Source organism: Triticum aestivum, chromosome 7A, assembly GCF_018294505.1.
Source record: "Triticum aestivum cultivar Chinese Spring chromosome 7A, IWGSC CS RefSeq v2.1, whole genome shotgun sequence".
Taxonomy (NCBI): Eukaryota; Viridiplantae; Streptophyta; class Magnoliopsida; order Poales; family Poaceae; genus Triticum; species Triticum aestivum.
The window spans coordinates 48,197,975-48,212,000 of NC_057812.1; positions in this window are offsets into that span (position 1 = coordinate 48,197,975).

Here is a 14,026-nt window from a genome sequence, read left to right on the forward strand (position 1 = left end):
CAAGACACCAAGAAAGTACTGGCGTGAAGCTATTGATACAACATGTCATGTCATCAACCATGTTTACATCCATAAGCTTCTGAATAAAACATCCTATGAGCTCCTCACTGGCAAGAAGCCAAATGTCAGTTACTTCAGAGTATTTGGAGCTAGGTGCTGGATCAAGGATCCACATCACAAATCAAAATTTGCACCTAAAGCTCACGAAGGTTTCATGCTCGGTTATGGAAAGGACTCGCACTCTTACAGAGTATTCAACCTCTATATCTACAAAATCGTTGAAACTGTGGACGTATGGTTTGATGAAACCAATGGTTCACAAAGAGAGCTCTTGCCAAGTACACTAGACGAAGCTCCACCTAGTGAATCTATCAAGCTAATGGGAACTGGTGAAATCATGCCTTCTGAAGCACAACCTGGAGAGGAACTTCTCATTTCTGCACCTAACCAACCTGAAGACAATGCTCAGCCTGAAGACAATCCTTCCAATGTTGATAATGATCAGCAAGAGCAAAATCTTCGTCCAGTTCATCCTCATGTTGCAAACGAAGTACATATTGAGAAGATAATTGATACAATCAATGCACCAGGTCCACTTACTCGCTCAAGAGCAACACAGTTAGCAAATTTCTATGGGCACTTTTCTTTTGTGTCAATATCAGAACCCAAGAAAGTTGCTGAAGCCTTTATGGAACCTGATTGGATTCAAGCTATGCAAGAGGAGCTTCAACAGTTCAAGCTGAACAATGTTTGGGAACTTGTCAAGCATCCTGACCCTCGCAAGCATAACATAATAGGCACAAAATGGATATATCGAAACAAGCAAGATGAGCATGGTCAAGTCGTCAGAAACAAAGCATGACTCGTCGCTTAAGGATATACTCAAGTTGAAGGGATTGACTTCGATGAAACATTTGCTCTTGTGGCTAGGCTTGAAGCTATTCGGATACTATAGCCTATGCAAATCATCACAACATCTTGCTATATCAAATGGATGTGAAGAGTGCATTTCTCAATGGCAAGATTGAAGAAGAAGTATACGTTGCACAACCACCTGGCTTTGAAGATCCAAAACATCCTGATATGGTGTACAAGCTAAACAAAGCACTGTATGGCCTCAAACAAGCTCCTCGCGCCTGGTATGATACGATCAAAGACTTCCTGAAGAGGAAAGGCTTCAAACCTGGATCCCTCGATCCCACACTCTTCATGAAGACATATGATGGTGAACTATTTGTGTGCGAAATCTATGTCGACGATATTATCTTCGACTGCACCAACCAGAAATATAGTGATGATTTTTGGACACATGATGCAAGAGCAATATCAGATGTCCATGATGGGTGAGCTAAAGTTCTTCCTTGGTCTTCAAATTCGTCAGCAAAGGAATGACATCTTCATATCTCAAGAAAAATACCTCAAAGATTTCCTGAAGAAGTTCGGAATGCAAGATTGCAAAAGTTACACGACACCAATGCCAGCCAAACATCATCTGGGTCCCGACGACAATGGTAAAGAGTTCGATCAAAAGGTATACCGCTCCATGATTGGTTCTTTACTTTACCTATGTGCATCTAGGCCAGATATTATGCTTAGTGTTTGCATGTGTGCTCTATTCCAAGCGGCACCAAAGAAATCGCATCACTTAGCTGTGAAGCGAATTCTTCGATATTTGGCTTACACCCCAACATTAGGATTATGGTATCCAAAGGGCTCAGAATTTGATCTGGTTGGATTCTCGGATGCTGATTATGCTGGTGACAAGGTGAATCGCAAGTCTACATCAGGCACATGTCACTTTCTGGGACGATCACTTGACTGTTGGTCTTCAAAGAAGCAGAACTGCGTATCTCCCTCCACTGCTGAATCTGAATACATTGCTGCTGGATCTTGCTGCGCTCAGCTTCTATGGATGAAGCAAACTCTCAAGGACTATGGCATCAATCTGAAACAAGTACCTCTCTTCTGTGACAACGAAAGCGCCATAAAGATTGCCAACAACCCAGTTCAGCACTCGAAGACAAAGCACATTGAAATTCGTCATCACTTTCTCAGAGATCATGTCATGAAGGAAGATATTGATATCATTCACGTCAACACTGAAGAGAAACTGGCAGATATCTTCACAAAGCCCTTGGATGAGAAAAGGTTTTGCAAGTTACGGTGTGAGCTAAATATCTTGGAATCCTCAAATGTCCTGTGATCAGGCACACATCCTAACACTTATGCATGTTAATGACTTAGATGTGCAACACACGAAGTAAAGTATATCTTCAATCAATGAAGACTTACATTCTGAGTGTGAATACATTAACGTGGAATTTGACTTCGGAGCGCCACGATAATTGTGCGCCGTGTCTGGGTCTAATACTTCCTATACGGTGGGTAACGCCACTACCAAATTTTTCTGTTTGAAGTGTTTCACTCATGGCGTTACATTTGATATGTCTTCACAGTTGGTTTGTCTTCAATTTCAACTTGTCTTCATGATTATCTTCACTATGTTGATTTGATTGTCTTCTGATATTCATATTAGTGTTCTGTCCTCTACAACATTCACTTATAGCTATGTCTTCCTTGTTGAATCTTTTGAACTAAGTGAATGTGATCGGACCCTAACCTCTCTATGCTTTCTATCTCAAACTCTATCTGTCCAAATCATATGCATTCTATTGAAACTGTCGAATGTCTTCTCTGCGTCCTTGTCAGCAGAAGATACAGAGACAAACATTAAGTCTATTTTAAATGCTCTATCCTTATAGCCTGAAATCCGGAGAAGCCGGAGCGACCATCCGACAGTTCGAGTGGATGTGGGAACGTGGGACAACTCCGAGTATGTTGCATGCTTTCCACGTGTCCCTTAGATGTGAACCGCCAGGGGCACCTGCGTAATTGCGCTGTGCCGCACACTTCCTTATAAATACATGTCCCCTGCGGTCAAGAAAACCTTCTTCCACCTCTCCACCTCGTCAAAACCATAGCGCCACCACTAGCTTTCGACGACGCCGACGACGAAGCGCTTAGCTGCCGCAACCTCACCGACGCCGTCTTCACGCTGGCCGCGGACATCGTCCTCTCCGCCGTCGCCGTAGGTGTCCTCCATCGCCAAGTTAGGGCACGGTGGATTGAACTGCTCGGTCTCCAACTCTTCCCATCTAGCAGTTCATCGTGTGGTAAATAAAACTCTCTTTTTAGCATGTTTTTTATCCTCAAAGATTCATCCTGTTTACCAAAATAGGTTTTTGCCTACACAATGTTAGATCTATCCTGTCTGCATCTCATACTGCCTAGTATATTCACTTAAGCTTCACATCTAGTTAGATTCCTCACTTGTACTTATTCGTGGATTCATACAAATCTGGAACCAACTCTCAACATATAAGTGAATGTCTTCGCATCATGAGGTCAATGTCTTCAAACTAATTTATCTTCAAAATCTTCTGAGAATGCATATGACCTCTTCCCCTTCCCTCGCATCTCTAATGCTGTCACAGGTACATGTCCGTGGTAGAATCCGTTGGTTCTCATAGTCTGCATTTGTTTTCAGAATTCTTACATCATCACATTAACTCTCCCGAAGCCAGTTCCTGTTTGTCCAGCAAGCGGAAGCCTTTGAAGCCTTTGAACGTGTTGAAGCCATTCAGTTTGAAGATCATGGCTACAGAGAAATCAGCAAGGAAGGGTGGCAGACAGCGTCGTGGGGGAACATCAAGAGATTTGCCTGATGACCTCTCAGAGCTGTACAAGACAGATCCAGAAGAGGATTACAATCAGCGCAACACACGAACCCAATGGATTCGAAGATATTGGGCCGAACAATGGTTCAAATACAAGTTTGTGACCCAGGAGTATGCTGAGAAGAATGCCATCAAGAGTCCCTGGGGTGACATTCTCTTTCGAAGCCTTCCACCCAAGACCAGAGCTGAAGCCATTGCCCAGGGTTTCCATCCCTGTATGGTCCGTGGACCACAGCCTGACAATGCCGACCCATCATCACTGCTCTGGTGTCGTGACGATAATCTCTTCAAGCGCAACTTCCAGCATGCAAAGGCATCGGCCAAGGAAAACAAGAAGTCATTGGGACTAGACTTCAACCCTGGTCCTTCTGCACCCCGGGCTGACGGCACACGCGATGCAGAACCCAATATCATCGGACCCTTCTACAACCTTGATGGCCTCATCACCCACATTTTTGTTCAAGGTGCCAAAGTGGATCATTCTGATGATGATGCCGACTCTGATGAAGCCCCAGCTCCTACTCTAAAGCCGCAGAAGCAAAAGAAGGCTAAAGCTTCAAAATCAGCTGCTGCTCCAAAAGCTTCACGTGTGAAGCCACTGGCTACTGCACCTCCTGAAGACAGTGTGCAGTCTGAAGATCTATCACGTATCTCCAAGAAGATGGAGATGAAAAAGAAAAACGTCAAGAATACTGATCAGGCTTTGACCCCCGCTGCCATTCTGCGAGACGAGCACATTGATCTGTCAAGTGATGAAGATCTTGCAGATTATGCTCTTGAGCAACTGATTAAGAGCAAGGAAGAAGCAGAAATCTTCAATGATTTGCCTCTCTTTGATGTGGCAATCATCCACAACTTCATTGATGAGTGGTTTGACACCCCAAATCTCAGCTTTGAAGATCTGCAACTTCCCATTGGCCTCAGCGTCTCTTTCAATGGCGCCATTGCTTCTGAGCTCGCTCTAGCTCAGCGCATAGTTGAACTGAAGCACAAAATTGACTATGAGAAAGCTCAGTTCAAAAAGCACATGGCAAAGCTCAGTGTGCAAGATGTCAAAAACTTCAAAGTTATGGTGCACGAACTCAAGGAAGCTTTTCTCAAGAAACGAGAAGAAGCTAAAGGTTCTCGTGAGCGCATGAAGAGTCTGGCTGACAAGTGCGTGCAAGCCTACAATGAGGCTGAGAAGCGCAAGGCTCTTGGTCGTCCTGGCATCGACCCCAGAATGGCTGCCAAGAAGAAGAAGAAGCAGACATCGACTGACCAATCTGCACCTTCAAGGCGGGAAGGGCCACGCATTGTCTTCCCAAACAGCATGACCGGCTCAAAGCCGAAGGTCAAGTCAACCGCTTCAGAACTGAAGAAGACAAAGGTTGCCGAGGCTGAAGCCAGAAAGAGGAAAAATCCTGAAGCTTCTGATGTCGCTCCCTCCAAGAAGAAGCGCAAAACCAAGAAAGATCGGGCTGCTCCCACAGAGCCCCTTGTTGTCGAACCCATCTCGGTTGCTCGTCCTGACTCTTCGCATCAAGAACGAAGGATGATAGTTTATGAGGCTGCTTCCACAGAGGCTCCTGAAGCTGAAGACATTCCAGCAGTTGACCCCACCACTGCTGAAGACATTGGTCACCATGACAATGTTGAAGATGATGTAGTTCTTCCTCAGATCGAGCACAACTTGGTATCATTGCCTATTCTCACGAACAGCGAACTCATCAGCATTGGTCGTCCTCTGATGCCAATTGCTCAGGATGCATCATGGGCTGATCACCCACAACAACAAGACACCCCGAGTACTCCCCAACAACAAGTCACACCACCAGTGCAAGAAGAAGAAGATGACTTTGAGGCCCAGCCAACTCCATCTCCACAGGCGTCGCCAGCGTTACGCAGGCTTCGCAAAGGACCAAGGCCCTAAGTCCCTCTTTCAAGCGTTCCAGAAGGAGAAGTGCACCACCAATCTGTTGCACGTCAAGTGTTCCTAGAAGCCTCTCCTACTATGAATGTCTCCGAGTCTGAAGCTAAAGTTGCTGAAGACAATCCGGCTGCATCAGCCGAAGAAAAACAAGCAGAAGAACGTGTCCCTACTCCCCCCATCACTGAAGAAGTTGTTTCTGAAGTGAACGTGTCTGTGCCTGACCCTCCAGCACATCAAGTGGAGGTTGAGAATCTTGAGGCTGCCACCACTAACACCATTGAAGCCAATGACGTAGTCATGGCTGAAGCAAATGTGGAGCCTGCACCAAAAACTGTGCCAGAAGCTAATGAAGCCAATGATGCACCTGCAAGAGATGTGCAGCCTGACGCCTCTATTGATGCCACTGCTCCTGTTCGGCCACCAAGGCCCCACACAATCGAGAAAGCATACAACTATGGCCAGCTTATCACTGTCAAATGGCCTCTTCTTGTTCCTCCACCTGCTGCTGGTACCCAATTTGACTATCACGTCGAGCACAAGCCTCAAGTTCAGAAGCCAATGCCAAGGCTTCCTAGGTTTCTAGGCACTGCATCGTCACCCGGATCATTCAATATCAATGGCTTCAAAGCACACAACACCTTCTTTGATAGCGCCAAGAACCCCTACTCTAAGGCAAGAATATCTTCTGATCGGTTCTGGAGCTATCAGCACCGCAGTTATTACTCATGCATCTTATAATGTCAAGGTCGCATTTTTCCACATATGCGTCTTGACACTGAAGCCATAACTGGTCTGCCCTGTTTGGAAGAAGTGCTGGATTGCTTCAGAGAATCTGGTTTGCTGCAGTTTGTCACTGACAAGGAGCACTGGAACAAAGAATTGCTACTACAATTCTATGCCACTCTTCATATTCGTGGCTACAACAGGGATCCGAATACTTGGGTCCTTGAGTGGATGACAGGCAATGTTCATCATGAAGCCAAAGCCTTCGATGTCATTGAGCTCACAGGCCTACCCACTCCAGCTGATCTTTATGAACCTGGTTGTCAGCTCCACAATGCTGCTATGGAAAGCATCTTTCACAAGCCTGAACCCAACATGAGTCAGATGCTTAGCATGATGAAGCCTTTGCCTCCCGATGCTGAATATCCTAAGGAGTTCTTTGTTGAAGACCTTGAGTATCTACCACGCACCATCTATCACATTATAAGGCGAACTCTCTCGCCCATCAAAGGACATTCTCCACATGCAAAGCTTGACGGTGCAATGAAGACTTTGGTCTTTCATATTCTTCACGGCAAAAGCTTCAATGCACAAGACTTCTTCATCCGCCAACTTGCTGCATCAGGATCTGATCTCTTTGGCTTGAACTTCTACGCTGCATGGATTATGCGTCTGATCAAGCTTCACTCTGCTATCAACTATCAGCCCTCTGCTCGCAATCATCTGTTTTTTCTGCCTGAGGTTGATATGTCAGTTGAAGCCATCTATCCAGAGCCTGCCAAGGAGCCCCTTAGTCTTGAAAATGCTGAGAATCAAAGCTTCTCTCGAAACATTGAAGGAGTTCAAGCATCACTCGTGTTTATCCTCTGGCTGGTACTACATGTGCACCTCATCGTGCCCTCACTGAAGCCACCGAAAGCACCATTGCACATCGGCCCAAGAAGCGATCTCGTGTTCTCAATGACCGAGAGCTTCTGGTTGCCCTTCATCAGAAACAGGATAGGCATCATGACTGGCTGAAGCGCCAAATGAAAAGCCTCTTGGTGGATGTGAATAGGATTTGCAACCTTGCCACCAAAAATGCCTTTGTCACCCATGAAAGCTGTCGGCGTACATGGAAAGGGCTGACGCTTATGTGCTCTGAAGATGATCTTCAAGATGATGGCTTCTCTGAATGCTTCAAGTTTGACTCAACACCTCCAAGAAGGACTGTGCTGCGGTGCACTCCGTCTCTTGAAGACTCCGAGTTCTCCTCCTTTGCTGCAACCGTAAATGCACGTGTCATCGATGATGAAGACGATGCTACTTCACCACCTTCAGCGCGAATTGACACTGCACCAAGTTCGTCTGCACCGCCAAACAACACCGACGACCCAGCTGCTTCACCAACTCCTCATGGGAACGAGTAGTTGCTCTATGTCTTCAAACCTTATTGGTCCTTACTGACAAAAGGGGGAGAAGCATATGAGTTTGATAGTCTTCAAGCGGGTCCATATGGGCGGTTGCTTTATATTTTGCCTAGTGTTTAAAACTCTCGCTTTTGATACATTTGGTTCTTTGAGTTGTAACACTTAAACTCGATGGTCGTCTGCTACTTATTTGCTATTTTGACCCAGGGCGCGTGGATCGTTAGTTCATCGGAAGTACTCCCTCCGTTCCTAAATATTTGTCTTTCAAGTGGTTTGCAATGGACTACCACATACAGATGTATATAGACATTTTTTACAGTGTAGATTCACTCATTTTCCTCCGTATGTAGTCATTTGTTGAAATCTCTAGAAAGACAAATATTTAGGAACAAAGGGAGTAGTAGTTTTCTTCACTGGTACGTTAAATAAAGAGTTTCGTTTGGTACTTACACAATTTAAAACGATTGTTATGGAGAGAATAAGAAAACCACTCTATACACGAGTACTATATGGACGCAACTTCATTGACTTTAGTGCACCTACCTTTGGGTTTATGACAGGTGGGCCCAAAATGTGGCTGGCCCACCTATCATACAACCAAAAGCAGGTGTAGTTAAGGCACCGGAGCTCAGTCTGTAGTACAGTATATATATAAGCTGGAGCCTCGACACTTGTTCTCTATGGTTTGTACTGTCCACACTCTCGCCGCACTACATATATATATACACACACTGGAGGCTCAGCGTTCCTTTGCTAGGGTTTGCTATATTCACTATCTCTCACCCTCTTCACCAGATCTAAACAAGAGTGCGTTGTGGCCTCTGTCTCTCTAACCCCCCTCACAGACAGCTGGCGAAGGAGGCGTCTGAATCCCGTCGCACCAGGAAGGGGAGGAGGTGCAGCGTTCACTCTATCGCCTTCGGCGAGGGAGGAAATCCACTGCCGGCTGCGCTTTTCTCTTTCACCCAGCGCCTGTGTGGGAGGGCCACCGACCCCTTCTTCCACGCTGTCGTACGTAGTATGGGCAGATCCGACCTCCCGCTGCACGCCTTGCCACATCCCGACGACCCTAAGGTATAAGTTTCTTTGAAACCGTCATTGGTCTAGCTGCATGCTGATCTTCTTCTATTCTATAGTCGAATCTAGGTCTTGGTTCAAAGAGGAAAGAAGGTTGCGGTGGGGTAGAGCATGAATCTAGGACGTGGTTCAATGAGGAAAGGAGGGAGGGAAAGTAATATCGACTAGCTATCCAGCCGCTTTGTTGGTCGAAAAGGGGAAAAGGGGGTAACCCATTACACACATCTGTAAGGAACTGAACTCTTTGTTGAAAAGGGAAAGAAACTGGGGGGTCGGGTAGTTTGTGTAGGACTAGATTTTCTTCCCTCACATCGGAAAAAGTTTCAAAGAGAACAAATATGGGACCAACGCAGATATGCTGCTTGGCTACATACTCTGCATCACCCATTTATACGTGTGGACGCACATGGTGCTGGCATGTCCCATGTCCCATCCACATGATCGTCCAGTGTGTTTTTAGATGTTGTGCTACTTGTAATGGTACTATTTTAAATAAATGTTGAATTGAAGCTATTGTATTTTAAGCAATGCCACTCTCAGAATTAACTGCTGAACTATTTTAAGAGAATTTCGTTGTTAATATGAATCAATGCAACCGTTTTGGAAAATGCTACTGTCCTATGATTTGTTTTCCTTCAAGATAAGGTAGATGCTTCTTTTTGTGGGCGGATGTTTCATCCTCCTTTATTGCCAGTAATTGTTTCCTTTTTTGCCTCTGTTAAATCAGGGATATCTATTCAACTTGTTGCTATAGCAAACTTAAATGTCACACCGGCGACTTTACTTGATTTCAGAGTAACTCCACAAAACGAGATTGGATTTCCTATTCGTGTTGGTAGATTTGTACATGATATTGTGTGCATCATGACAGGTTGGTACTTGCCTTCATCCACATGATCGTGCAGTGTGTTTTGAGATGTTGTGCTACTTGTATTGGTACTGTTTTAAATAAATGTTGAATTGAAGCAATTGTATTGTTGTCTTTTCCCATTAAGTAGTGAACATAAATGGGACCAACCCAGACATTATGCTTGTTGCTTTGTTACAATAAACTCTGCAACACCCCCTTTACAAGTAGATGGAAGCACATGTTGTTGTTGGGCCCACTCTCCCCTAGAACTGTTTATTCTTTTTTTTAATCTAATGCCGCTGGTAAAATTAATAATGCCACTCTCAGAATTAATTACTGAATCTTATTTCGAAACTACAACACTTGTTAGGGATTGGTGGGATTACCATTTTTGTGGCCGCATGTTTTATCCTCCTTTATTGGCCAGTAATTGATTCCATTTTTGCCTCTGTTAAAACAGGGATATCTATTCAACTTGTTGCTATTGCGACATTTTGCTTCGCTTAATTTTGATGGAACTGCACAAAATGAGACCGGATTTCCTTATATGTGTTGAGATCTCTCTGAGGTCTTCCTCACGAGTTGTTTCAAATCTTGGTCTTGAAAGGTCAGTACCGACTTTCCTCAGAATTAACTACCGAATCTTAGTTCAAAACTGCAACACTTGTTAGGGATCGGCGGGAGTACCATTTCTGTTAGGGATCGGCCGGAGTACATGTTTAAGAAATGTATTGTTCAGATAATGTCTCTGTTATTATATATCAGTTACAGTGTTTTACAAATGGTACAATCCTGCTTTGTAGTTCTTTCTACATGTTTAACCAAGGTATTGTTAAGATAATGTCTCTATTAAAATGAATCAGTCGCATTGTTTTAGGAATGATACTTTTTCTGCTTTGTCATTCTTTATACATGTTGAAACAAGGCATTGTTAAGATATTGTCTTAGTTAATATGAATGAATCACACCGATTGAGAATTGCTACTCTCTTGCTTTGTTTCCCATTAAGATAAGGTAGATCAATAGACATTTTTCTTCTAGGAGTACAAGTCATCAACCGTTATTTCTCAGTAATTGTTTCCCTTATACCTTTTGTTGCTTACAGGGATATCAAAATTAAAGCTCGGTTTTATTCCGACTTTGATTTTAGTTGAACTGCACAAAAGGAGCCAATGTGTCCAAGGCAAGCTGCTGCATTAGTGGGTCCAGTTGGTCTTACCACATTGCAGAAAGAAGCAGTCACTGTTTGCGCTACATTACACAAGGAATGATCGAGAAGCTTTAGAAAGTATTAGTAGGCGGTGGTGACATGACTAGTCTACAGAGAGCACATAGGAAACTCTACAACACGTGGAGTGCACAGGGCAAAAAGTTCCCAAACAAGTACAGGAAGCCAGGACATGACTCAAAATCTATCAATGTCATTCTAAGCAACAATGATGGGGAATCTGGGTATGGTAATCTGTTTACCGTACTTTCAGTTTGTTAGTCCACCGATTGGTGGGTTGACACTGGGGCCAATATTCATGTGTGTGCTGCTGTGTCTTTGTTTTCTTGCAGCATATAAATACGATATCCACAGGGATGCTCAGCTTGATTTTAGTGGAACTGCACAAAATGTCCAGATGGTTTGTGTCCTCCATAATACTTCATCATGCACAATACATCGAATGGTTCTCTAATCATTCGTCGTCACCTTGAGCCACCAGAGTATATGTTTGAATGGCGCTGCCAGCGTCGGCCATTAAGAAGGGTGAGAAGAAAGACAAAAGGAGAGATGGCTGCTTTACTTGTTGTTCGGACGAACACTGGGCAAACAAGTGCCCAAACAAGTACCAAGAAGCCAGGACAGGACTCCAAGTCTGTCAATGTCACTCTAAGCAACAATGATGGGGCATCTGGGTATGGTAATCTATTTACCGTACTTTTAGTTTGTTAGTCCACCGATTGGTGGGTTGACACTGGGGCCAATATTCATGTTGTTGGAAATATGCCCTAGAGGTAATAATAAAAGCATTATTATTATATTTCCTTGTTCATGATAATTGTCTTTATTCATGCTATAATTGTGTTATCCGGAAATCATAATACATGTGTGAATAATAGACACCAACATGTCCCTAGTAAGCCTCTAGTTGACTAGCTCGTTGATCAACAGATAGTCATGGTTTCCTGACTATGGACATTGGATGTCATTGATAACGAGATCACATCATTAGGAGAATGATGTGATGGACAAGACCCAATCCTAAACATAGCACAAGATCGTATAGTTCGTTTGCTAGAGTTTTCCAATGTCAAGTATCCTTTCCTTAGACCATGAGATCATGTAACTCCCGGATACCGTAGGAATGCTTTGGGTATACCAAATGTCACAACGTAACTGGGTGACTATAAAGGTATACTACGGGTATCTCCGAAAGTGTCTGTTGGGTTGACATGGATCAAGACTGGGATTTGTCACTCCGTATGACGGAGAGGTATCACTGGGCCCACTCGGTAATGCATCATCATAATGAGCTCCAAGTGACCAAGTGTCTGGTCACGGGATCATGCATCACGGTACGAGTAAAGTGACTTGCCGGTAACGAGATTGAACGAGGTATTGGGATACCGACGATCGAATCTCGGGCAAGTAACATACCGATTGACGAAGGGAATTGTATACGGGGTTGCTTGAATCCTCGACATCGTGGTTCATCCGATGAGATCATCGAGGAGCATGTGGGAGCCAACATGGGTATCCAGATCCCGCTGTTGGTTATTGGCCGGAGAGTCGTCTCGGTCATGTCTGCATGTCTCCCGAACCCGTAGGGTCTACACACTTAAGGTTCGGTGACGCTAGGGTTGTAGGGATATGTATATGCAGTAACCCGAATGTTGTTCGGAGTCCCGGATGAGATCCCGGACATCACGAGGAGTTCCGAAATGGTCCGGAGGTAAAGAATTATATATAGGAAGTACTATTTCGGGCATCGGGACGAGTTTCGGGGTCACCAGTATTGTACCGGGACCACCGGAAGGGTCCCGGGGGTCCACCGGGTGGGGCCACCTGCCCCGGGGGGCCACATGGGCTGTAGGGGGTGCGCCTTGGCCTACATGGGCCAAGGGCACCAGCCCCAAGAGGGCCCATGCGCCTAGGGTTTCAAGGAGGAAGAGTCCTAGGAGGGGAAGGCACCTCCTAGGTGCCTTGGGGAGGAGGGATTCCTCCCCTTGGCCGCACCCCCCTAGGAGATTAGATCTCCTAGGGCTGGCGCCCCCCCTAGGCCCTCCTATATATAGTGGGGGAGATGGAGGACTTCATACCTTTGCCTTGGCGCCTCCCTCTCCCTCTCCAACACCTCCTCCTCCTCCGTAGAGCTCGGCGAAGCCCTGTCGGAGTACTGCAGCTCCACCACCACCACGCCGTCGTGCTGCTACTGGAGCCATCTGCCTCAACCTCTCCTTCCCCCTTGCTGGATCAAGAAGAAGGAGACGTTACGCTGACCGTACGTGTGTTGAACGCGGAGGTGCCGTCCGTTCGGTGCTAGGATCTCCGGTGATTTGGATCACGTCGTGTACGACTACCTCATCCCCGTTCTTTGAACGCTTCCGTTCGCGATCTACAAAGGTATGTAGATGCATCCGATCACTCGTTGCTAGATGAACTCATAGATGGATCTTGGTGAAACCGTAGGAAAAATTTTGTTTTCTGCAACGTTCCCCAACACATGTGTGTGCTGATGTGTCTTTGTTTTCTGGCAGCATATAAATACGAAATCCACAGGGATGCACCTCTGGAATCGGGTAATTTGCCGTCTGCCACATCTTTGTCGTCCACCAGCGGGCGACAAATAGCCTCTTTGCCGTCCGCTTCCACATAGCGGATGGCAAAGAATGTGCAGATGGCAAAAATGCTATTTGCCATCAGCTGCTTCTTCGTCGTCGGCCACCTGACAGCAAAGAGCTAGAAGGCAGACGGCAAAGAACCAGGTGGGCCCCACAAGGCATGGCGTGGCTAGGTCAGATTTTTGTCGTCCGCTAGCGGACAGCAAAAGAGGTGATTACTTTGCCGTCTGCTGCCGGACGGCAATGTTAGTCCTTTGTCGTCTGCTTGCGGATGGCAAAGAGGAAACGTGGGCCAGCCCTAATGGTGTCCCTCATTGCCATCTGCTAACAGACGGCAAAGAAGGCCCACTTAACGGGCCGAGCCATCTCCCCCTCTCTATCTTTCTCTCTCTCCCTCCTGTGCGCCCGGCTCTCTCCTCTGTCGCCGCCGCCGGCCATCCCCGCCCCGTCGCCCTGTCGCCCCGCCGCCCCGTTGCCCCGCTGCGCCCCG